The sequence below is a fragment of the Panthera uncia genome (genome assembly GCF_023721935.1).
Source record: "Panthera uncia isolate 11264 chromosome C1 unlocalized genomic scaffold, Puncia_PCG_1.0 HiC_scaffold_3, whole genome shotgun sequence".
In the NCBI taxonomy this organism is placed as follows: Eukaryota; Metazoa; Chordata; class Mammalia; order Carnivora; family Felidae; genus Panthera; species Panthera uncia.
This window is the reverse complement of record NW_026057584.1, coordinates 42699605-42726031: the sequence shown is the minus strand read 5'-3', so window position 1 is coordinate 42726031 and position 26427 is coordinate 42699605. Positions and strand designations below refer to the sequence as shown.

Here is a 26427-nt window from a genome sequence, read left to right as displayed (position 1 = left end):
TCTTCTGGAGTCTACCTGTTTGATATTAATACAGCTGTTTTAGTAGCTTCCAAGATGGTCTCCAATGATCCCCAAGCCCCGGTATACTTGGGGTACACACACCCTTCTGTAGTCCTCTCTCACATTGTACCAAAATTGCTCTGTGTGACTAATAAAATATGGTAAAAGCAAAGTTACTTCCCTTCTAAGATTAGATTATAAAACACTGTGACTTCTGTCACAGACCATGTTTCTTTCTCTCTCTCTCTCAGAATACTCCTCTGGGGGAAGTCTTGTCATGAGCAGCCCTACGGAGAATCCGAGCAGTGAGGCCAGCCACCAGGCAAGTGGGCTTGGATGCAGATCCTTCGGACCCAGCCAAGCCTGACACCTAGACTGGGACAGACCCTGAACAAGAACACCCAGCTAAGCCACTCCGGATTCCTGATACACAGAAACTATGAGATAATAAAAGTTTGCTGTTTGAGATGGCTACATCTGGGGTAACTTGTTATGCAGCAATGGATAACTTATATACTTCGTACACTTGGCTTTCTTTTGATTTGTATTTGCTTGGTGTTTTTGAGGGTCCCAAGACCACCCCAAGTTTGATGATTGGCCACAAGGACTCACAAGACTCAAGGGAAGGTTATATTCACAGCTAAAGTTTATCATAAAGGGTAACTGAGTAAAGCGTCAGGGAAGGTATGGTCGCTGGGCAGAGCCCAGACGCGTTCAGTACCGGTTCAGCACTGGCTTCAGAGCCTTTCATCAGAGGCCACACACAATCTGCTTTCTCCCCAGCAGGAACTGATAAGAACATGTATGGAATGTGTCTACCCATGGAATCCTGTGGGAGTCTTAGGGTCCCAGGCTTTTTTGAGGTGCTGGTCATGGTCACATAAGCATGTGACCAGTCATGGCAACTGAAACTTACCACGTGACCAGTCATGGCAACTGAAACTCAGGGTCTCAACAGTGAAACTAGGTGCACATCGTTGATTTTGATACTCAAGCCAAACAACTTGTCAGGCTAGTGTAGCACAGCCCGTTGCTCCAGGTACACACAAACAAAATCATCACCTGACATCTAAGGGCCATATTGCCAGTGGTTGGCCAAGGGTCATTCGCGGTTCCAGATTCTCTTGGAGATATGCAACGAATAAGCAACCAGATCTGTTCTGTTAACTCTTTCCTCAGTAAAACTGCCAGATATGTAGCTGAGTAAGCCTTCAGAAAATTCTAGCCCCTAGGCTTCAAATCTTCCAGGTTGGGCCCCCAGAATTGTGAAGCAGAAGCAAGCATTCCCCACTGTGCTCTGTAAGGATTTCTGATTCACAAAAAACATAAGAAATAATAAATGATTATTGTCTGAAGCCACCACGTTTCGGAGGTAGTGGGTTATACAGCAATAGGTAAATGATACAGGGTAATATTTTCTTGTTTCTTTGCCAGTCTTGCAAATTTTTACTGGACACTTGATGTCAATTTTATGTCTTAGGACACTGGATTTTGTTGTATTCCATTAAATAGTGTTAGATTTAGTTCATTGTTAGCTAAGTTACTATAAGTTGGTAGAATCCTTTTGAATTTGCTTTTAAAAGTCCAGAGCAGCCTTTAGCTTAGGGCTAATTTATTTATACTACTAAACCAGTAACTTTCTCAACACTATTTCAGAGATTGGTAAACCCTTTTGGTAAGGGGCCATATGGTAATATTCTAGGGTTTATAGGCCATATATAGAGATCATTCCCTGTTGCATATTTTTATTTGTATGTTTTTATAATCTTTTAAATATATAAAAATAATTCTTGGTTTGCAAGCTTTCAAAGACAACCTGTGTGCAAGACTTGGCCTGTGGGCTGTATAGTTTGCCAACCCCTGCCCTATCTAATGGCCTTTGCTTTCTACTCTGGCTGAAAGGAACATGAATTATTCCCAGCCCTGTATGAGTTCCAAAAACTTTTCTCCCTACTCATTCTCATGGTTCTTTCTTCAGCCCTGGCACCATGGCCTTTCTGACCTCTGATCTTTTTCCCACTCAGCAAGACTGCAGGCTCTGTGTGGTTTGCCCTTCCTTGGCTGCAGCCTGGGCATCTTGAAATAAGCTGGCTCAATCACAGAAGTCATTTCCTTTATCCCCCTCCACTCAGGGATCACAGTCTGTGCTTATTTTTCAAGTTTTTGAAAACAATTGTTTCATAAGTTTTCCTTTCCAGTTGATTCAGGTAGGAAGTTAAATCCAGCCCCTGTTATTCTATCTTGGGAGGAATCTTTATTCATTCTTGAATTAAGTTGGTATCAGTGCTTGTGTTTTTATTTGGGCACCTATACTTACTATGTGTTGGTTTCTACCTATATTGAACATAAACTTCTAACCATTTAGTTCTGTTTAATGTCTTTCTTGTTAAACATGAAACCGTAACCACACATATGCAGACCATCATCAATGCCATCAATAGAAGCTTAACAGGATTAACAGGATTTCTTGTGGGACAAATCTTAAATGATCTAGTTGATCTGAGCCCAACTCTAGACCTGTATGGAATTTCCCTCTTCAACATCCTTAGTACTACACATGTACTTCTGAAGGACACCTTCCACTTTAAAAAAAAAGTTTTTTTTTTACGTTTATTTATTTTTGAGAAACAGTGAGACAAAGTGTGAGTGGGGGAGGGGCAGAGAGAGAAGGAGACATGGAATCTGAAGCAGGCTCCAGGCTCTGAGCAAGCGGTCAGCACAGAGCCTGATGTGGGGCTCGAACCCACAAACTGTGAGATCATGACCTGAGCCGAAGTCGGACACTCAACCAACTGAGCCACCCAGGTGCCCCCACCTTCCACTTTTTAAGACAGCCTATTTCATCGCTGGACAGCAAATAGTTGTCAGACAACGTATTTTATAACGAGCTAAAATGTAATTCTTTATAACATTGACTTTTTCGTTTTTATTGAATTTGTGTTTGACTTTTTCTTACCAATTCCTTCTAGCCTTCATTGTGCACTCTTGATTCAGTCTACAGATCTGTATTGTGCTAGGCTCTCTGCTTAGCTCGGGCTTGCAGGGGTAAGAAAAGGAAGGTGATGTCCCAGCCGCATGTGTCTTTCAGTGTGATGGGGGAAGAGGGAGTGTAATCAAACAAGTGTGTAAATACGACCGAGATTACAGTGTGCTATGTGCCATGAAGAAACGCGATGCGATAATACTTTATAGATGAGCACTGATCAGGGCAGTTAGGGAGGACAGTCTTGAGGAGGTATGAGTTGAGATCCAAAAGCAAAGTAGGAGATAATCTGACAAAAGGGGTGAAAGCTTCCAGAAAGAGGGAACAGCCTTGTGAAATGTAATGGGGAAAAAAAAGAGCACTTGGTGTTACATTTAACTGCAGGAATTTCAGATGACCCTCTTAAATGCTCTACTCACTCAATGAACACCCTCAGTCTTAGAAACATCACTGTGTTACCCAAAACACATTTCTGATATTTCGGGCATACTTGTAGGGAGGCAGATTTTATTTTCCCATAAAGGTACTTTGGATTGCCCTTTGGAGTATAATTACCCCCACCTTAGGTTTTGTGGAGCTTGAAGTTAATACATTTGGGGGGGCCTCTTGAAGACAAAATATGTAAATGTGGGATACAAAGTTAAGTACAGGGCTTGGAAGAGGCTCTTGCAATTGAGAGGCTCTGACATTGACGCTTCATTAATTTTAGGGTAAATAAATCTATCTCCTGCCTTGAGGTATTCAAGGGTGCATAACCACTAATTGGTAGTGTTATCAAGGAAGTTCAGATGTTGTGTTGAAATCTGGACTTGATATTCCTCTAAGAGTCTCCCAAATGCAAAGATTTTGTGTTTACTTAAGTTCCAGGACCGAAGAGGTCAAAGTTTGACTTTTTGTAATCTTCAACCCCTAGCTGTTTATAGATTGAATTGTCTGATAACCCAAACAATGGTGCCATGTTTGGACTGAGTGGCTGGGTGTGGGTGTGGGTATGTTTCCTTTAAGTTCTGAGTTAAATGAATCCAAAAGTTAAATGTCCAGCTTCAACCCCGGTGGCCAGTTGTTTCGTGCTAGCACCCAAATCTCAAGCCATAGAATCTAAACTAAAAAGGTTTCTGAACCAATGCCTGGGTTGGATTCCCGTACTAACCAGTGTGTGTATGTGGTGAACATGTAGGAGTGGCTCAGAGATAGCGCCTCCATCCTCCACCCCAACTAGTCACCTCATACCCAGGTCTGCCGGGCAGAGGGAGGTTGAGGAAAGGAAATGGATGGTTCAGCGCATGGCCGTCTCTCCAGCCCATACACTGCCTGCGTCATTGTCAGAAGGGAAGGAGAGCACATTACACGTAGAGACTCAGCACTACCCACCTCGAACGAACAAAACAAAACCAGAACCTTCAGAATCCATTATGCTCTGAATCAGTACTATAAAATCGGGATAATACTAACAACAACAAAATAATAACAGCCGCACCATGAGCACTTTTGCATTCCCAGGCTAGTTGTCTGGGCAGATCATAAAGCTCTTAGCAAACTTTAATTAGAGCTCAGAGATGGGTGAGTTACGTGTCTCAAGTTCCTGCCATTCTGGTCACCAGAGAAGTAAAATCAGGTGAGGTTAAATGGTTGATTTATGGACACCTGGTCACGCTCATCTGCGATTGCTTTTCCAGTCTGTCAGGTTTTTTGGGATCTGACTTGTTAGCTCTGCCAGGCCCTGCTCCCGGCTTGCAGGGGCTCTGGTTTGGAGCTAATGTGTTAATAACCTCAGCTCATTGCCCCAGGGCTCAACTGCACCAAGTCTGGACGAGTTTGCTCTTTTTTGGAATGAGTCTAGAAGGGACACCTCTGAAACCAGGGATAACAGTCCAGGAGCCAGGTAGGCTCTAACTAGCACCTGCCAGGTACAGCGTGCAAACAAGGATAGTACTTCTCAATAGGAGATAATGGACTGCAAATGGCTCCGAGCTGGTTTACATTTTTTTCTGCCTTAATATCTAGAAACACATTTAAAACCACATTTTTGCTATTTACGTATTCTTTTAAAAAAATTTTTAACATTTATTTATTTTAATGTTTATTATTTTTGAGAGAGAGAGACAGCAAGCAGGGAAGGGGCAGAGAGAGACGGAGACACAGAATCGGAAGCAGGCTCCAGGCTTTGAGCTGCCAGCACAGAGTCCGATGCAGGGCTTGAACCCACAGACCGTGAGATCATGACCTGAGCCGTAGTCGACTGCCCAACTGACTGAGCCACCCAGGCACCCCAACCATTTATGCATTCTTAGGAACTGCCGCCACTTCTAAGGAGACAGGAAATTTTAGGGCTAGTAAGGGAATAGAAAATAGAGTGTCCTTGAAGATCTGTGAAGATTTGGAACTCCCCTGTCCTGCATGTCTCCTACCCCACTCAGACTTCTAGAGGGCCACTGCGCCCCCTGAGGACAGAGCACTTCTGCCTTAGGTAGGGACTCCAGGATCAAGGATGGGTGAGTGGGTTTGCTCACCTAAATTCAGTCTTGGCCGATTAGTAATTTCCCAAATGCCCACAGTCCTTTAATATTATCCATCCACACGTATGGTGACACAGATCTGCCTCAAATCTATGTGAAGTTTTTGGTACCGACAATCAGGAGAAGGGACAACAGTGTCTTTTATTTATTAGGCAAAGAGTGATTCCCTTCTGTTTCTCCTAAAACAACACTTTCCAAACTCCAGTGGCCTTCATTAGGTCTGGAACTCTCGGGTTTGGAGAAGCAGCTCCTTTCCACCCAGACTTCATGTGCATAATTTCAAAAACTATGATTCTACTCCTTCTCACTCTCCTTTGCCTGGTCTCATCTGTCCTCATTTCTTAGTCCCCTTTCTTTCATTCTTTCTTAAATTGTTGAAACTAGAACTTCACACACATTCTTCTTTCATGGTGGTTTTTATCTGAGGATACCCTAACAATTTACCTTTATAGTTAAAAAAATATTTTGTGTGTAAAAGTTCCCAGTTCTGGGGGTGCCTGGATGGCTCAGTCTGTTAAGCATCTGACTCTTGATCTCGGCTCAGGTCGTGATCTCACGGTTCATGAGATCAAGCCCCGCACTGGGCTCTGCACTGACTCCCTGCTTGGGATTCTCTCTCTCCCTCTCTCCCCCACTCTCTCTTTGGCCCTCCCCCATTCTTTTCTCTCTCTCTCTCTCTCAAAATAAATAAACTTAAAAAATTTCCCAGTACTGGCTTTTTTTTTTTTTTTTTTGTCTGATACATTTATTACGGAAAGAGCTGACAATGCCTCCTGGTGCTCTTCTTAGATTTTAACTGATAACTCAGAATTTATCTCCTGCAGGTGAAACATTTTTTCCCCCTCATGTTCTGAATTATTCCTGCATACTTGGAAGCTCATTCCTCTTTCTTCTTTCAGTTTCCAATTGTCTTTTCCTTTCTGTTCCATGCATTGACACTACACTGCTTGGAAAACCAGTATTATTAATAATTTACCAAAGGCTTAAATGGAAGAGTTGTCCTGAGACACGTGCTTGGCAAGGGGGGCCTTCAGGGTAGCTTTTAATGTTATCGACTCCAGGTGTGAACACCAGGGCCCTACGCCATAGGGGCAACATCTGCCCGGTTGGTGTCTCAGTTGGCTAGGGCGGACGTACAAGGTACCATTGACTGTGTGGCTTAAACAAAAGAAACTTATTTGCTAACAGTTCTGGGAGCTGGAAGTCCAAGATCAAACTGTCACCAGGATGGGCTTCTTTTGAGGCCTCTTTCCTTAGCTTATAGATAGCTCTCCTCTCCCTACGTCTTCACATTGTCTTCTCCGTGTGCATCTGTGCCCTGGCCACGTTTTATAAAGACACCAATCATTGCATTAGGGTCTACTCTAATAACTCATTAAAAAAAAATTTTTTTTAACGTTTATTTATTTTTGAGACAGAGAGAGACAGAGCATGAATGGGGGGAGGGTCAGAGAGAGGGAGACACAGAATCGGAAGCAGGCTCCAGTCTCCAAGCTGTCAGCACAGAGCCTGACGCAGGGCTTGAACTCGTGAACCACAAGATCGTGACCTGAGCCGAAGTCGGACACTTAACCGACTGAGCCACCCAGGCGCCCCTAATAACTCATTTTTTAAAAAACAGTTTATTTATTTACTTGAGAGAGAGAGTGAGAGAACAGGGGAGGGGCAGAGAGAGAGGGAGAGAAAGAGAATCCCAAGCAGGCTATGCAGGGCTCAGACACACAAACTGTGAGATCATGACCTGAGCTGAAACGGAGAGTCGGGCGCTTCACCGACTGAGCCACCCAGGTGCCCCTCTAATAACTCATTTTAATTTAAAAGACCCTTTCTCCAAATACAGTCAAATTCTGAGGTACTGGAAATGAGGATTTCAGTATATACCTTTGGGGGCAGGGATACAGTTCAGCCGGTCTATTATCAGCGTATCACCGTATCAGTATATTATCAACCCCTCATGTAGATGCCACTTAAATACAAAACTTAACTACACTTAACTACAAAACTTAACTACAAAACATAACCCCAAACCCTCAACGTCCATCCAAAAGTCGGCCTACAGAGCCCCATGAGGGCCAGATGTTGCAGGCCCCTCTTTCACGTTACAGACTCATCATAACAGGTGTAAACAAGCTGCTTATCTGATCCCCCCAGCTCCGGCGCGCCAGGGTGCAGGGTAACCGCCACCCAGAGGGAAGCTTCGCAGTGAGGGGCAGGTGTGCCAACCGCAGCAGGAAGTGGCTCCCGCACCAGGAGGGCAGCAGCAGAGCCAAAAAAGGGTGAAACCGTATCGTCAGTTGCCGTGTGGTACGATGAGAACAGAAAGAGACAAAACTTCTGCTCGTCAGGAGTAGGTAATGTGACTTTCAAAGCCCTACAGTAGAAGCCTGTGGAAATGTTCCCATTCAATATAGTAAAAGTTGGGCGTCTGAAGGAGGCGGACTTCAGTTGTTAGAGTGATTCACCTCGGCAAAATTAAAATGTCCCAGTTCTACTGGATAAGTGCTTCTTTCTATAGATGGCAGACAAGGTCCTGCTTGGAATTCGTGACGATTTTGCTGTAATTCTCAATATGAGCATGTGAGAAAAAACAAAGCTTGGGGGGCTTTCGTGTCCCAATGGTCCTCAGGTGGGGTCTTAGCCTCCCATCGAGGCTTCACAGTCCCTGAGATTCACTAGCAGGTTTCAAAGAAGATGTTCATCAGACAACTTTAATTTAAGCCATCCCCCCTGAAATGTACAGTGGATTAATATTTTAATGACTTCTCTAATGCTTTCATGAATAGTGCAATTGCACGGCACTGGATTTTGTGTGTACGTGTGTTAGACATAGTGATACGTTTAGTGGAAGCATTAAAGACGTACTACAATTTCTATAACCTTGTTTTGGCATTTCTTCATGTTGTAGTCTACCAGGAGGCCCAAAAGTGGGTGCCACCTGGCACCTGTGGGCTCTGGAAGGCCTTGTGCCAGAATGTGCTCCGTGCTCACCCCCACCTCCCCTCTGAATCATCTCCTCCAGTCCGCACCTCATGTCTCTGGCCACGTTCTGCCTCCTGTCATAGTTATTGACGAAGGTGTTTCATCTGTCTTGCAGGATTGTGAGCTTAATTACCAGTAACTATCCCTCCTGCAGTAAATGTACCTAGTCTTTGTTTTCTTTCTTTCTTTTTTTAATGTTTACTTATTTATTTTTGAGGGAGAGACAGAGAGAGAATCCCAAGCAGGCTCTGCACTGTCAGCACAGAGCCCGACGCGGGGCTTGAACTCACAGACGGTGAGATCATGACCTGAGCCAAAATCAAGAGTGGGATGCCTAACCGACTGAGCCACCCGGGTGCCCCTACTCTTTATCTTCTACCTGTTAAACCATTTGAGTGTTTGTTGCACTGTAGTGTTTGTTGCACACACCTTCCAAGGTAACGAATGCTCAGAACTCATTATGCTCAAAGGAAGATCACCCAGAATGCTTTGTTAGAGAGCTTGAACACCTCACTGCAGTGGTGTGCTGGCACATGGTGAGCAACTACTCCTGGGGCTGGGAGATGACGGTGGGGGGGGGGGTGTGGAGAGCCTGACTCTTAGTGTTTGCTGGCTCTATACCTCTTTGAATGTGGAGCTGGGCCATGCACACAATTGGCTCTTGCCGGTCCGTCAGACTTCAGAAGTTTCCGGTGTATGTCTGGCTCACGGCTCAGGGGTAGTGAGAGACGCTCTTCTGTAAAGAATGGAGAAGCCCACTGAATCCCTTCTCCACCTGCACGAGGCAAGCCTATTCACCAGACCATCTCACTTTCCAGGTTTCATTCCTCTCAGCCCTCCCCAACTAATTGCACAAGATCTCGACAAACCCTGAAATAGCTTTCAAGTCATGGGCAGTGAGTCATAAAATGGATCCACTCAGAAGTTTTAAGGGTCACTAAGATGAAGGCAGTTCAAAATTCTCAAAATTAGTAATGTGTATGCACAGGCTGACTTCGGGGTCATTGTCATTAACCCTCCAAAACATTTTTTTCAAGCATTAGCTCAATTCCCTACCCCTTTGCACACACATACTTTTTAGACATGTGCTAATGTGCCCGTGACTTGGCAGTTTTCCTCAGTGAGAGGCAGTGTCCCCCCATCCTACTTCCTTTCCCCCACTTCCATTTACCAGAGGGAATACATTTTGAACTTCTTTAATCAGGAGTTTTGGTCTATTCGTCTATCTCCCAATAAGATGTTCTGTTCTCAATAGATAGTCAAAAAATATTTAACTCTCATTTTATGAGGTATATGAGAAATACACTTATTCCAACTACAGGTGCTCATAAACGTTCATTAATTCTTGCATACACGAGATCATTTCTAATATGCAGGAAACATCTTGTCTTGAGAAGGACTAGTTTCCCTGCTTAGACAACAAAGGTTGGATGAAGGAGGTGTCTGGCCTCGCTCTACCCTTCTTTGTTATAATCACAACACGTAGGTGTTCATCTCCCACAATCAAATTCTTCCCTAAATTGCCACAGTCTCGGAAGCCTTAGCCAGCTATGACCCAGATCTTGTGCTCAGCTACTCTGGTTTCTGGGACTTAGGGGGTGAGAAAAAATTGAGTCTTAAAAACAAATAAACCCATTGAAGACGATAGTGAAAAAGACAGACAAAAACAACCACTAGTGAGGATGAAGAGAAACTGGGTGCCTCATGAGCTGTAGATGTGAATGTGTAATTGTACAGACCCTTTGGAAAGTAGTTTGGGAGTTTCTAAAACGTTAAGCCTAAACTTGTCGTATGGCCTCGCAATCCTGCTCGTAGGTATCTACCCAAGAACAATGAAAAGGTTATTTCCATATAAAGTAGGTATGAGAATGTTCACAGCAGGTTTATTCCTAACATTCCCAACTGGAAAAAATCCAAACGGCTGCCAACCTGTGACTGTAAGTAAACACAAACTGTGGTATGCCCATACAGTGAAATACTCTACAGAATAAAAAGTAAAGGCAAACGGGCACATATGCTACAATGTTGAGGAGCCCCGATTATGTTATGCTAAGTGAGAGAAGCCAGACACGACAAACTACAGTTATGTGAAATTTCTGGGAAAGGCCAATCTGTGAGAGACAGAACGCACAGCGGTGGTTGTTTGGGGGCAGGAGATAGAAACAGGGATTGACTACAAATAAACACAAGGGTTCTTTTTAGAGTGATAGAAAATTGCACATTTTTGTGCAACTGTAAATTTACTAAAAATCATTAAATTGTGTGCCTTAAAATGGGTGAATTTGTAAAAAAAAAAAATGTGATGTTTTTATTTATTTTGGGGAGACAGCATGAGCAGGGGAGGGGCAGAGAGAGAGGGAGACATAGAATCTGAAGCAGGCTCCAGGCTCCGAGCTGTCCTCACAGAGCCCAACGCGGGGCTCGAACCCACAAACCGTGAGAACATGACCTGAGCTGAAGCCACATGCTTAACCTACTGAGCAACCCAGGTGCCCCGAAAATGGGCACATTTTATGACATGTAAACAACACAACAAGTAAAGGTCATTGCTAATTCTATGTAGCTTTCGGTTTTTCCTGTCTGATGACAAATCCCAGTGCAGCTACATGTCACCCAGTCACATCTTTTCTTTTTATTAGCAGATGAGCAGGATGGATAAATATGTTGCCGGAGGAGGCAGGGGCTAGCTCAGGCCTGACAGATCCATAGATGCATTGACAGGTTTTCTTTGGCAGCAGGCATACTAGTTACATAGTCTGCAGGGAAGGACGTAGCTTATTCGTAGAGTTTCCACCTTTCCTTTCACATAGTGGGGCCTGGGAGGGAATGATGTTTCTGTGGAGGAGTGTGTGCCTCTGTGGTCATCTGCATGCTGGGGGAACTATTTTGGATGTAGAGTTTTCTGCTATCTTGATTCCAGGAGACAAAGACACTCCTTGTTAAACTGACGCTAGTCTTAAAGAATGAGATCATTTCTCTGACCGCTAATCTCTTTCTTATCAAATGTCCTCTCTCCAGGCCATAACAGAGCAGGAATCCCATAGGGAATCTTCTGGTTGTAACTTGAGCTTTTGATGTTGCCTTTGAAGAAATATCCTGGAGCCTTCTCCAGAACAGCCAAATATAAGGTGGCAAATCCCTTAAGGGGACCAGCCAGGGAGCTTCAGCAAGAAGTCTGTGATATGGTTCCAGCCCCCAGTGGAGAAAATAAACTATTTTTTGCCTCTCAAAGTGGCAAACTAGAAAATGAGAAAGTACACACTGTTCTAATTTGGAGTATAGAAAATAATGAGCCTGAGAGTATAGCCTGGGTGGCTTAATTTGCTTCAAGCAATACCCCTAAGGAATGTTTTGCCCTGGTGGTCTAGTTCCTCTGCCCCTGTGGCCCCAGCTACCTTTTGGTTTTCATGTCGTTTGATTCTTCTGTGTGTACCTGATTTTTTAAAGGTGTATTCGCCCTTAGAGAAAATAAACTTTATTTTTTTTTACTATAGGAACACTTAACATGAGATCCACCCTTCCAGTAAGTTTTTAAGTTTACAATTCAGGATTGTTAACTACAGGCATGTTGTTGTACAGCAGATTTTTGAATTCTTTCATCTTATATAACTGAAACTTTAAATCCGTTGAACAGCAGCTCCCTCCCTCCCGCCAGACCCTGGCAAGGACCATTCTACTCTCTGTTTCTACAAATGTGGCTATTTTAGACACCTCATATAAGTAGAATCATGCAGTATTTGTCCATCTGTGTCTGGCTTATTTCACTTAGCGTTATGTCCTCCAAGTTTATCCATATTGTCACATATAGCAGAATTTTCTTGTTTTTAAAGACTGAACAATAGTCCATTATATGTGTATGACATTTTTTTATTCATTCATGCATCATGGACATTTAGATTGTTTCCATATCTTTGGTTGTTGTGAATAATGTTACAATGAACATGGGAGGGCGGATATCTCTTTCTGATCCTGATTTCAATGATTTTGGATAAATACTCAGAAGTGGGATTGCTGGATTATATGGTAATTCTAGCTTTTTTTTTTTTTTTTTTTTTTTTTAAGGAAACTCCAGCCTGTTTTCCATAGTGGCTGCATCATTTTGCACTCCCACCAACAGTGCACAAGGGTTCTCTTTTCTCCACATCTTGCCAACGGTTGTTATCTTTTGTTTTCTTGATACTAGCCATCCCAACAGGTGTGAGGTGATGTCTCAGTGTGGTTTTAATTTGCATTTCCCTAATGACTTGTATTTGCCTTTCTATTACTAGTGCCTGGCAATGCCTAGAACAAGCAGATGTTCAATAAATATTTGTCAAGTCAGTGAATTAAGTTGTAAGTAATCCCTTCTTCAGTACACGCACAAATGATGATTCAGTGTGAGCTATGAAGGTGGAAGGGGGAGCGTAGTGTCTATGACACAAAGGCCAAAGGTCTCCGGGCTGGTGGGTTTCCCTGGGGTTTCATATTTGAAGGCTGCCAAAAATGGCTGGGACCTGGGGACTTAGAGAAGTTCACCACAAAGGGGAAAAAATTAGTGTTTTGAGAAGAAGCTAAATTAGAGTATTTTGCACAATCTTGCAAAATTCACTCTCTTAAATATTTGCATTTTCTGAATGTTCGTGCTCTGGAGCAAAGCCCAGGAATGCTTGTTTTTTCGTTTGTGCTTTGTTTTGTTTTGTTTTGTCTTTTCAATGTCTCCCATCCTTCAAGGCTCAAGCATCTATCTCCACAGCTGCTTTTCCCGAATCTCTCACTCACTGTAGCACAAGTTCTTTGCAACAAATATTTGTGTTCCCTCCTTCCTTTGGATCCTCGTAGCTCTCTATACACTCCTCGCCACTCACCCTACTCTACCTCGGTCTCCTGTGACAGCCCTCTGCCCTTACCTAATCCTGCCTCCTCCATGGCAAGCTCTGAGCCAGCAGCACCCTTGTGTCCCATACGGAAACCGCCACTTAGGTACTCAACATCTGTTTAAATGGACTGATTACTGAAATCATTTCATTAGTATCAGATTCCTTTTTTAGGCAGGGAAGGCAACTAATGAAATGGCTTATGGACCGCATGTGCTGTTTAAAAATAGCTCCATTTCAAAAAACTGTTGTCTATGCATAGGTGTCGTGGTTCAATTTTAAAACAGAAAAGCAATATTTTTCCCCCAAAATCCTTTACCAACTTGACGCGTACAGAAGGAATATTTTCAGAAAGGATATTATCCAAAAAAATGTCTAATTTCAGGAAGGAAGGCAGGCAGAGCTAGGGTGAGGTTCCATGTCTTTGTTAGATTGTTACTATGAGAATATGTGGTCAATATTTGACACTAGTGAATGATATTTATGAAATGTTTTGCCCCGTATGGATATACCCCTAATTAATATTTTATATGAACAAGGCAAGCTTAAAAAATCAATCTGGACTTTTGTTAGTTTCATAGTGTCTGTAAATAGTTTCAGTGTAAACCTTTCTCAGTATTTTCCCCAAACTCCTATCAGCGTGAGCATTTCTGGAAAGATCATGGTTTTCCTTCTGTCTCTACATGGCATGACGGAGGCAGCCACATCCATTGGGTGATATTTGTGTGAGCTGGAGTCTAATCGTGACTTTGGCAGTGAACAAATGGGTAATCTGGAACAGCCACTTGAGACCTCAACGTCCTATGCGAATCTGAATTATAAGGGAAGTGGATATCATGATTTGTCATCAGCAAACAGTAGGATTTCCTGTTCCCTCCTCACTTGCAAGGCCCACAGCTGAGGCTCTCTGGTTCACTTCTTTTTTCCCCTCCATGCAGCTGCACCCAACCACTTTCAAAAGAATCAGGATCAAGTTTCTGGAGGCTGAGTGATGACCAGCTGATAGGGAGGCTGTGATACCGTGCTTGGGGTGAGCAGCAGGGAGGGGCCGGGAGGTGAGGAGATGTGGGCGTGGGAAGGAAAAGTCACAGTGAGCATGGATCCTGGCCATGCTCAGCATCTTGGGGCAGAGGGAAAGAGAAGACAAGGGGGTGAAGACGGAGGGAACTAGCTGGGCTAGGAGGGCTGTGCTCGAATTGGCTGGGCCCCAAGTCTTAGTGTCGTTCGTCACTAGGAGACTTAGGTCCTTAGACAATACAACCTCCCTCTCCAAATCCATGCACTCTAGGGTAGACTTCTAACAGCCTCATTAAGGGCCAATTCTGGTTTAAAACTTCCTTATATTATAGGGTAAGTAAATACCCAGCAATGATTAGATCTTCTGGGGCAAAAGGGCACGAGAACATTGTGAGTCTAAAGTGCCAACAGGCCCCCTCTCTACAGTGTGCTCACCAGAGAAAGGTTTCTCTTTCCCAGTTGGAGCTCATGTAAGCCCACCTCTGCTCCACTGGATAAACCCTGAGGGTTTACCTCCGCTCCCGGACTCCACATTTTCCGGTGCCTTCAGTCTTCAGGATTGTGTCCTGACTCCCTGTACCAAGGCTGGACCTCAGGAATGCAGGACTGAATGCTTCCATGCCTTTCTTTCAGTCCAGGTGCAACATTCTTTTAAGTTGGGGGAGGGCAGAGTTACAAGGAGGGTGCAAACAGGAGACACAGCTTACACTACTTTTTGATTTTGCTCAGGTTGGGCGGGGCCTCTCCTCCATGTTTTAACAGACTAAACTAAGAAGCCAACAAAAAGGCAGTGCAGGGGGCATTCGGCAGCATGGAGTATGGCACGTTCGTTAAGGGAACACTGTGCTGCCCTATTCTTAAAACTCATCTGCCTTGGCTAATAGCTCTGCAATCTTGACCTGTACATCTCACGTCTGCTTGTCTTTCCTCGTATATATTTGTAAAGCTTCTGACAAGGCAGGTATGCTAGTATTTCCTGAAGCATTCTTCACCCATCTCCACAATTAGAGTTTTTTTTTCTTTTGAAGAAAAAAAATCTTTAAATTAGATATCCAATATCTCAGATGACTATTAAGGAAATCTTACTGCTTTGCCCTCTCTACCAACTCAGATCCTAGTCCTGCTTCTACGGGATATTGTTTTATTTAGAGTTAGGGTGTTGTTGGTAATGTTAACCCCTACATCACTTTATCCTCACTTTGAAAAAGCCCACAGCAAAATTTCCATTAGACCTAAGTATGGGAAGCTTTTTACTTCTTTTTTTTTTAACTAGTATATTTTTATAGATGATAATGTGATTCTTTTAACAATCACATTGCTTTTTCACCTTGGCACAGCTCAACTATAGTAATTGTGTAAAAACCCTACGGCATGTCTCCTTGGACCAATTTTCGGATTGGTTTCATCACTGTGTGTGTGTGTGTGTGTGTGTGTGTGTGTGTGTGTCCTGGAAGGAAATAATTCAAGGTTTCAAAGTTTCAACTGAACAGGTTAATTTATGAGTCCTTTTTTGCATGTCCATATTTTCTAATTTGTGTGTGTGTTGAGTAACATTGCTTTCATGCCAAGAGAAAATTAACAAAAGAACTTAAATAATAAAGTAAAGCATGGAAGGAAATATGTGAAAATTCTGTCTTAATGAATTCTTTTATTAATGGATATTTAGTTGTTTTAACTCATCTACTTTTGTTGGCCATTTAGATCATTCTGTTGCTGTTGAACAATTCTTTTCCCCCAACTTTTTGGTATTGTAAGAAGCAAAGAACATAAGTAATTTGCTTTAAAAAAAGGAAGGAAAGAAAGAAAGAAAGAAAGAAAGAAAGAAAGAAAGAAAGAAAGAAAGGAGGGGCACTTGAGTGGCACAGTTAGTTTAAGTGACTCTTGATTTCAGCTCAGGTAATCATCTCATGATCATGATCTCATGAGATCGAGCCCTATGTCGGGCTCTGTGCCAACAGTGTGGGGCCTGCTTAGGATTCTCTCTCTCCCTCTCTCTATGCCCCTCCCCTGCTCATGCCCTCTCTCTCATTCTCTCTCTCGAAATAAATAAACCTTTTAAAAAAAGGAACCAGTTATAACAATCAGACAAAAATGCTTACGATGCACAGTGAGCTACAAGGTCAGCTCACCATATACATTCCAAAATCACCAGCGCTAAAAGAAGCAGTCATTGTGGTTACTCATTGTCATAAAAGTATTATTTTACCAATTTTCCTACTGACCAAATTACTTTTAAACTAAATACCTATAAACACTTTATATTTGGTCAAATTGTGTTTGGCGAGATTTCATTTGGCCAGATTGTTTTCAGTCAAATTATCTGCTGCAGTTTGTGAACTGCATTTCCAGTCAGGGCTTGATATGCTTGATATGCTGGACTGTGAGGCAAAGAGGGTGGTTTTATCAGTTCTGAAGCCAGTGCAGTCTACCTTCCGGAAGATGCCCACCATTCAAAAGAATGGCTTGTTCTAATATTTCAGAGATAAGCAAGAGCTCCATTCTGCAGTGAGGAATGTGGCTCTGGTGGAAGTTTGGCCAAATAGAAACCAAAACGAGAATAAGCTATTCCCCTTTTCCATTACTTTAGGTAACCATTTAGTCCATTATGAGCCTTGAGGCCACTCTGGATGTAACTAAGACTTTCTATCTGGTTCTAGGGCAAGAAAAGAGAGTGCTTTGATCTCATTAAAATCCGAAGTAACACTAAAACTTTGCAATAAAAAAACTTCATTCTTCAAGATGTTCAGTTTCCAGGGAAGTTGTCACAAAGCTGAAATGATGGAGGCTTCTAGTGGATGCAATCCCCATGTTCACAGCTTCTTGCCTTTTGTATCTATTGGGATGAGAATAGGGGTAAGGATAGGCTTAGAGTTTAGTTTCTTAAATGGCTGGTAAGCAAAGGTAACTTGGAGAAGATAATTTAAAGTCTTTTTGTTTTCCATAATAAGTCTTTTTGAGCCATGTCGCTATCCTTAAAACCCTGCACATCCTGATGCTGTGCTTTCAGAGTCCTTTTGTTTCTAGTGTCACAACATTCTACCTGCCCCGACATAGTTTTAGAGCTATTTAAAAACAGAATTCCCAACAACAGCAACAAAAAACCCATCTGCGTAGACCTAGCGGGTCTGTGGATTGGAAAATAGTCCTGGAGTCTAGGGTTCTATCCTAACTATGCACCTAACTTCCTGAGTAGGATGGGACAAATTGGTTGCTTTGCTGCTTAGTTTCTCGACCCATCTATTCATCCATTCTTCTTCAATCATTAAGCGCCAGGACCCTATGGACACAAGAATAAGTAGAACTTGGTCCTTTATCAAGATCCTTAGAACTTCGGGAAAAAGACAAAAATCAAAGGTTGTAATGCAGTGTGGTAAGTATGGTGTTGGAAGTGTGCATAAAGTGCTCAAGGAGCAAAGGGAAGAAACATCAAATCCCACTTGGAGGTGGTGGGGAGGAGAATCAGGGACCACTTGGAAAAGCTGATGTCTTCTGGAAGCTTGAACTCTATAAAATGAGAGGGGTCCTTTAGTCGACCTATAAGAACAGTTCTAGGGGCGCCTGGGTGGCTCAGTCGGTTAAGCGTCCGACTTCGGCTCAGGTCATGATCTTGCGGTCCGTGAGTTCAAGCCCCGTGTCGGGCTCTGTGCTGACAGCTCAGAGCCTGGAGCCTGTTTCAGATTCTGTGTCTCCCTCTCTCTGACCCTCCCCCGTTCATGCTCTGTCTCTCTCTGTCGCAAAACATAAATAAACATTAAAAAAAAAACAAAAAAAAACAGTTCTACATATTATGTTAATTGAAGAAATGCCCAACTGAGCTCCTTGCACAGGGAGATGCTTTCCAGAGCTTCAAGAAAGAAACAAAATATATTAATAAGTTTGCCTAATTTATCCATGACTGCTTACACCCTAAGGAGTGGCCTAGGTCTCAAGACCTCCTTCTTAAGGTGCTCCATGAAGATAATAGTGGCTCCCAGGATCTTCCTGTCACTTATTTACCAGCAGTCATTTGAAGGATATCTGGCCTTCATCACATGCCAGCCACCTTTATGGCTCCTTCCTCTGAACATTTCCTTGTAATAAACTGTGTAGTCTTTTTACTCTAGGTGGAGTCATTCAAGTGTAAAATATTCACAGAGAAGCAACCACCAAGCTTCATCTCCATTTATGGGTACATGTAGCCTGAAAGTTAGTTGTTCACTAAATATCATTTGATTTTTAACTCAAACAATGCCTCACTTTTCTAAAAGTAATCTGCTCCAAATCTGAACTAATTATAGAAACATTTACAAATCTACAAAAATTATTTGAAAACCATAAGCAGACAAACAACTTCAATTTTTAGCATACACTGTTGGTTCTCTTCCCAATGTCTAGTTTTTCCTCTTCTTGTTCCTAAGAGAATTCCAACGTGGCCCAGGGTAGATGCTAGTTAGCCCAAGTCAGTCCCCGAAGTTGTAGCCCCAAAGTCAGTGGTTGATTTGAGCAAGGGCAATTCTGGGCCCTGAGGGGGAAGTTGGCTGAGGGAGCTGGAGTAGCTCTGGAAAAGGTTTCCTTCCCCTAAAGGAGACACAGAAGGAAATGTTCTCTCTTCTTCCTTGGAACATTGCTGTGTCTGGGATGTGCCTCTGGAACCACTGCAGCCACATTGCCACCTGGAGGATGAAGCCAAGTGTGGAAGACAGGGGTCTGGTAGAATTATCCAGAAGTAAAATGGGGCCCGAAGTGCTGTGCTGGACTCTATCCTTTTTGGAGCCTCTTTGTTCTATGACACAATGCATTGGCTTGTTGGTTAGGCCATGATGGGTCGGGGTTTTCAATTATTTGCAGCCCAAAGCATCCTAACTGATAGCCAAGTATGCACTGAATTTTATGCACTCTGTTCATAGAACATTATGTCAGGCATTTGGTTCTAGGAAACAGGCTTATCTGATTTCCCAGTTCTAGGAAACAGGCTTATCTGATTTCCCAGTTCGTGGCAGATTAGAAATAGCACGTTCGAAGTGGAGAAAGGGGCTGTTAGAAGCAGGCAGCCTGACAGGGAAGGAAGCATAAAGGTAGAAACCAGAACCCAGGATGTAGCAGTGTGGGATTAATGTTGGGGCGAACAAGTCCGCCCACCTCCCGGCTCTTGTGGGTAGAGTACATCTCAATGACTAATCCAAAATGCCGACCACGTGCCATCAAGGGAAGCTTGCTTTCTGCTTAGTGTATTCTGCTTTAGAGGGGGGATGAGGCTGATTAATATTTTTAAACATTTCTTTGTAAACAAAGAAAAGGTTAAATGACTAAAGGGATAAGCTTATCTGAAAAGGCACACAGAGAACCAACTCACTCACTTGCTCTGTTCAGTAAACGAGTGTCATACATACATGCAAATGGACTCTGTTAGAAGTTTGCTTCATCCAGAGAAAAGGGAGGGTGAAAAATGAGGCCGTGTTTTGATTGCTGCACACAGCAGCTCATTTCTGTTTTGGTCCCCGTGAGAAGCCCCGGCAGAGGAGAAGCAAAGCTGGTGAATAAGGACGTGGTGTGGCTCTTCTGCAAGTTACTTTATTTTGGTTCAGTGGCTCAGCAAGCCTGGCTAAGCGGTTTCCTCAGAAGCCTGCCAGTAGGAAGTAAATAAGCTGCCTGACTCTCCTTCTACGGGGGGTTGAGCACTTGTAATTAAAATGTAAATAATTCTCAGGGCCAACAGCTTGTAGACAAAAATGACTGGAAAGATCACAGACACTAAAATTGTACCACACAAAACAGGTTCTAAGCCTTTGTCTACACAAATGCTAAGCCCACCAGTCGATGTAGTTGCTTCGGTGAGAAAGAACTCAAAATAAGTCATTTGCGACTATGTTCAGGAAGACAGCTGGTTGCCATACTCCTCTGACTCCAGGGACTGAAATTGAGGGTGGCTTGTTTTCTCAAGTTTCCGGGGCCTGGACAATTCAGCACACAAGTGTTAAGATGAACCCAGGCCTTTTCTGCCCCACAGGTGAATCAGCTGGTGAATCTGTGGCCCCACAGGCTTCCCACCCCTTGGAAGTGGGAGAGCAGCTCCAAGCTACATAGCTGTGAGCTCAGCCTGGTTCCCCATTTGCCCGCCCGTGGCCTGCCAAGGCTCAGAAGCAGAAGATGTGCTGTCTCCACAGCCCTCTGCCCATCAGGGTGTTACTTGGGTTTTAAATTATCCTCCGTTTGCGGGGTACCTTGAAATTTAAATAATATGCAAATAAAAGCTAAATTAGGTGGTAGGAAACCTAATACTACATTTTGTAATTACCATCAAATGTGCATGTACCTTATACACAGTAGGTACTCATAATTTTTGATAATTGATAAGTGATTTATCAACCTGTATGAGGGAAATATATAAAGAATCAGAATTTCACTAGAGAAACAGACTAGGGGTGTCTGGCTGCCTCAGTTGGTAGAGTGTATGACTCTTGATCTCGGAGTTGTGAGTTCAAGCCCCATGTTGGGTGTGGAGCCTACTAAAAAAGTAAATAAAAAAAGAATGAAACAGACTATTTAGAGTCATTGGTTTCCAGAGGCATTTTTCCCTTCCTCCTACTGTTTTGCTGTTCATATTGAGATTGCCACTGGAAATTATTATTATTATTATTATTATTATTATTATTATGAGTCAACATTTGGGGATTGCACTAAATGCTTTATATTTGTGCGTTCACTTTGTTATCAACAGCAAGCACACAATTATTAAACCCGTTTTAAAGATGGAGAAAATGAGGCTTAGAGACATAAGGTCATTTACCAGGGGACATAGATTGAGGCAATGGTTGGATTATCAGTCATTTATAAGTCTGTTCCAATGCCAGAGCCCTAACTACTATAGTTATTGATGACAGTTGTGTTGAATTTTTCCAAGGTTTTCCCTAGTTTTTTAAATAAAAGGGACTTGAGAATCTCTCGCCAGCATTTGAATTTATTGCTTTATGCGAGAGAGGAGGCTGGAATCATGGCTAATATATAGACAATGGTGAGAAATTATGCACACTCATGAAGTCTCGTATGTTGTCCCAGGAGGGGCAAGACTAACACATGATATTAGAGTTATTTATTCAGGCAACTCTAATTAAAACTGAGTTGAGCCCAATGGTGGAGTATTCTACAACTCAAATTTGTAAATACTTTTCATTCTAGTGTTTTCATTTTCCTTAAATGTTTAGGATTCTTATTGATTTTTTTAGGTTTCATTAAAGTTTTCTTACACTCGATATTCATTCATATTTTAGACTCATTCATTCAGTTAGCATTTATTACCTCCATAATGTCTAAACAATACCATGTGTGCAGTGGAAAGTAATGACACTGGAGACTTGTCTTCATGCAGTCAATTGTGGACTTTCCTACTTTCCTTCTTGATGACTTTTTGGGCTCACAAGGTATACCAGACACTGGGTTTCACTTTGGTGATCTCCAGGTGGATCCCCCTGCATGCCTTTGGGATGTATAAAGTAGTCCAGGTGCCCATATTTTAGAGTGCTGTTCTTCCATATTAATTTTTATATATATTTGTAAATTAATAAGGTTAATATATATAAATTAATATATATAAATTATATAAATTAATATACCTATTAGTATACATAATATACACATGATACATAACACATCATAAATACATATATACATATATGGCTTTGGTAACATATATGCATAGAAAATACATGCTTGCTATTCTAGCAACTCATGTTCACAGAAAAAAAGTATTAAATAATAAGAAAAGTATGAAGCTGAAGTGCAAAATTTCAGAAGTTCTACCACTAAAGATAATTGGCTTTTTTTTTTTTTTTTTTATTTTATTTAGTGTTTTGCCTTCCATGTGTTGGAGTTGACTATTTTGTTTGGAAGAGTTCTTGACTCTACCTCTCCCCCACTTTTGTGGGAACTTCTCTTTCCTTCACTTTTTTATTGACCCCATTCGGTTCAATTCGATTCCACTTCCAGGAGTTTTTCCCCTGGGTGGGACCCTGTCCTGGAAGGGAGCTGTGTCCTCAAATTCCCTATTTTGTGGGTCTCTTTGTCGCAGTCTTTAAGACCCCCAGGTGCTTCTTCTCCGTACCTTTTCTCACAGTGTCTGTGGTTTGCCGTCACCTGTTTTTACTTTGTGGTCTGTGGGAACATGTTGTGCCTTGTTTGGCTGCATACGTTATTCATGGGCGTTTGGTTTTTCTATTTAGTTGTTCTGTCTCTATGTAGAAACACAGAAAGATTCAAAAGCGAGGTCACTGTCAGTTCCATCTTCCCAGAATCTCCCTCCACTCCCAGGCCTCGTATGAATAACACGTTAAAGCTAGCTCCAGAACAAGATCAATGCCTTCCTTGCCTGGCCCCAGACTAAGAACTAATGCTCTACATATGCTATGTTTGTCAACCTTGGCTGCACATCAGCAGGACCTGGAGTGCTACAAAAATGCTGATGTGAGGGTCCTAACCCCAAGAAACTCCAAGAAATTTAATTGGTCGGGGATTATGTGCTCTCCGGGTGGTTCCAATGTATAGCCAATAATAATGCAACCAGTAATGATAAGAAAAATAATTTTTAAAGCATTTCAAATTCCTTAGCAATCTACTGAGAACAAATCAGTTACTGTTTGCTCAGTCTGCACATGAGTATAGTCTCTTTCCCCATTCTTGTCCTGTATGGTTTAGGTGAGACTTACCCATGCCCCAGAAACTGCAGTAGTCCAGTTACCCAGGTCTGGCCAATCAGGGTGCTCCAGTCCTATCTAGACACATGACCCAAGCTGAACCAATGAAACATTTCCCTGTGTTCTTTGCTAGAATTATCGTGAAAGAGTTACTTTCTTTTCACAGAAATTGTGACATGAAAGAGCAGTGTAAACCTTGAACTTTGCCATCTTTCCTCCAGAATGAGGAAAATCTGCTTAAGAATGAAACGGAGAGAGGAAACCACTGTTGAGAGATGGAGAGAGAGAAAATCCTGATAACACGGCTGATGGAATTTTTAGGGGTCCAAAATATAATACCCCTCTTTGTCAATTCAGAATAAGTTTTGAAATAGTTGCAGATGCAGAGGTCAGGTAAATGGAGATGAACTAGTTTCATTACTGAGAAACTGACTGAGCCCTTGTCTTTGGGTTGCTGCCCAAAAGAACTTTCTAACACTCTACTCCTTTGTTACTTTGATTTACAACCATTCACTGGCATGGCTGGAATCTTTTAGACTTTGCTCTCCACTGCAGACTGCTTAGCACAGTGTAAGAGAGCAGACTGGGAAGACAGAAGATCTGACCAGACAGCATGGAGGGCACCGGAAGAGCCGAACCCACATGCCCACATGCCCACGTGCCAGATCCTTTTCCCAATTCCGCAGGCCATGGCTCATGGTTTGGTGACATGAATGTCTGCTAGATTTTAATCCCCACTCGTCCCCTTGGAGCCACAGACCCAGGTCTCTTCTTCTACCTTTGGGAAAAATAAGTGAGGAGACTGAAGGTGCCAGAGTTCTTATGTTTGCTCATCCTGAGAGATTTGCAATTGTTTGAGCCCCTGGATCCTGCTACCTATGAAGCCACTGGCACTCCTGAATTTCCCAATTATGATCAAATAAATCATCTTTGTGAAGTTCTTCTGCCTGCTCACACCTTTTGCAAAAAGTCCTTTGGTTAATATTTTTTTTTGTTCTTCTTTGTAGCATCCTTTCCCATTGGCCTCCTGACGGATAGCAGATCAGTCGTGTTACATTGACACAGGCATACCTTCGCTGGTACTAGAATGTTCTTAGGAGAGCTGACATAGTCACATAGTCACTTTTAAATATATTTACTATACAAAGGTCAAAACCTTTGAATATTTTGCCCAAGAGGAAATTTTCACCGCCCCCACACCCCCAACAAGTACAGTGCTTGGCTATTATATTCAAGAGAAAGCAATTTTTCAGAAGAAATAGCCCCCTCCTTTTTTTTATTGGGTTAACAAGAACACTAAAACACCAATATCTGGATAGGAGGAAGTGTCTGCTCTTCTCAGAACCCTCCAAGTGGTGAGAAGAACTTAAACAATTTATTATCAGGCTGCTGTGTTTTAATCTGTTGCTCCTGTGGTGGAGGAGGTGGAATGTGAGAGATCTTTTCTAGAGGGGGAGGGTCCAGCAGGGTTTCTGCCGCCGGAAAAGGGTTAGCCGTTGCCAACACTGGGTTATGAGGTGTTACAAGTGCGAGGTGGAGGTGTTAGAATAGCACTGGCATCAGGTGACATTGCTAATAATTATTCTTTCTAGTCTAGTGGTATTCAATTAGGACACTTGTTCTTTGGGAGAACCTGCTGAAAGCTGTGTGGTTTTTTTTTTTTTTTTTTTTTGCTGTTCGCAGTTGTTTCTTTGCTAATACCATGTCTTTTGCTATTTTAAAACACTTTTTGCTTCTTCTGTGGTAGAATAAACAAACAAACAATTTACTATCATTATGCTGTACACCTTAAACTTACACAGGGCTGTATGTCAATTATATCTCAATAAAACTGAAAAAAATTCACTTAGTCAATTTAAACTGTAAATACTGTTTCTAAGTATTACATTAAAAATGAGCTTGAGAATGAAGTGGGCTTTTTTTTTGGAGCGGGGGGGCGGTAATGTGCTATGGTTTCTTGTGTACTATTCTCAGCGGAGTGTATTATTTCTGTTTTCCCCTCTTTCTTCTCTTTAACAAAAGGAGAAAGCATCTAATATTTTATTTCTAATCCCTAGTTTTTTTCATTACCTATCTACTAACTTCATTTGGTATTAAAGGAGCACTAAACATAATGAAGATTACTTTGGGGAGGTGTATTTTAAATGGTGCTGATGTGCTGCTAGGGTTCTGTTAGCTACGCAGTAGAAAGGACTCGACAGCTTTCACTACAATCCAGAATAGCCAGTGAGACAACATATGGGAGAAGGAGACATCTCCTGCACAAAAGTATGAACGGGCATAAAATATTTATGAGTAGCCTTAACAAGAAACGTGCATGACCTAGATGAAGACAATTATGTAACTGTATCGAGTATATAAAGAAGATGAATAATGATAATAAAGGTTAGCATTTCTGTGTCGCTCATGCCAGGTGCTGTGCTTCATCTCCCCCTGAGTCACCTCCTTATCTACGAAGCAGAGCACTGCAGTAGCCAGCACGAGTGTGGCTGTCGAGCCGGACTCAGTTTACTTAACTTCTCTGCGCTTCAGTTTACAAAATTAGGAGAGGACCAATATGTGCCCCACAGAACTGTTGTAGGATTTGATAAGGCACCGCAATAAACTGCTAAGAATAGTGCCCGGCAAACAGCACCATAGGCACCATTATTATAACCATGTTCCAGAAGAAGGAATTGATACCACAGAGGCTAGTGGCTTGCCTAACATCATCCAGCAGGTAAGTGACTGGGATTCTTCTTTTTTTAATGTTTATTTATTTTTGAGAGAAAGACAGAGAGAGAGCAGGGAAGGTGCAGAGAACGAGGGAGACACAGAATCCAAAGCAGCTCCAGGCTCTGAGCTGTCAGCACAGGGCCTGATGTGGGGCTTGAACCCATGGACCATGAGATCATGACCTGAGCTGAAGTGGGACGCTCAACTGACTGAGCCACCGGGCACCCCTTGACTGGGATTCGTATGTTACTGTGTCCAACTCAACAGCTAAGACTCTAAATTTATTATATGTTTGTGTAAGAAGGCAATGGCACTCGTTCTGATACTTTGTAGAGTAATTCTAGAGTTCATCTGGAAGAATTAACTGGTGAAGTATTTTAAAAATAGAGAAATAATGGGAAATAAGTCATATATGATTGCATCAAAAATGTAAATATTTCTATGTTAAAATAGAAGATAATAAGAGTGACGGAAATGTTCTCCATCTTGATTATGGTGATGGTAACGTGACTATAATCCTAGCCAAAATTTTTCAAACTTCACATTTAAAAGGGATGGATTAAAAATAAATAAATAAACACATACATACATACATACATACATAAAATGAATATTATGTGTGAAAATTATATTATAATAAAACTTGGAGGAAAAAAAGATAACTATAATTAAAAAGGCAAGCAATCTGGAGTGCCTGG

General features: G+C 42.3%; 1 long non-coding RNA gene across 1 annotated transcript in view; it reads right to left on the bottom strand.

The window, feature by feature from the left end:
• Positions 1 to 17055: 17055 nt before the first annotated feature.
• Positions 17056 to 26427, bottom strand: part of LOC125911367 (uncharacterized) — a 41882-nt gene continuing 32510 nt past the window's right edge. The window contains exon 3 of the long non-coding RNA XR_007454324.1: positions 17056 to 17181. This is a non-coding gene — a long non-coding RNA (uncharacterized LOC125911367). The remainder of the gene's footprint in view (positions 17182 to 26427) is intronic.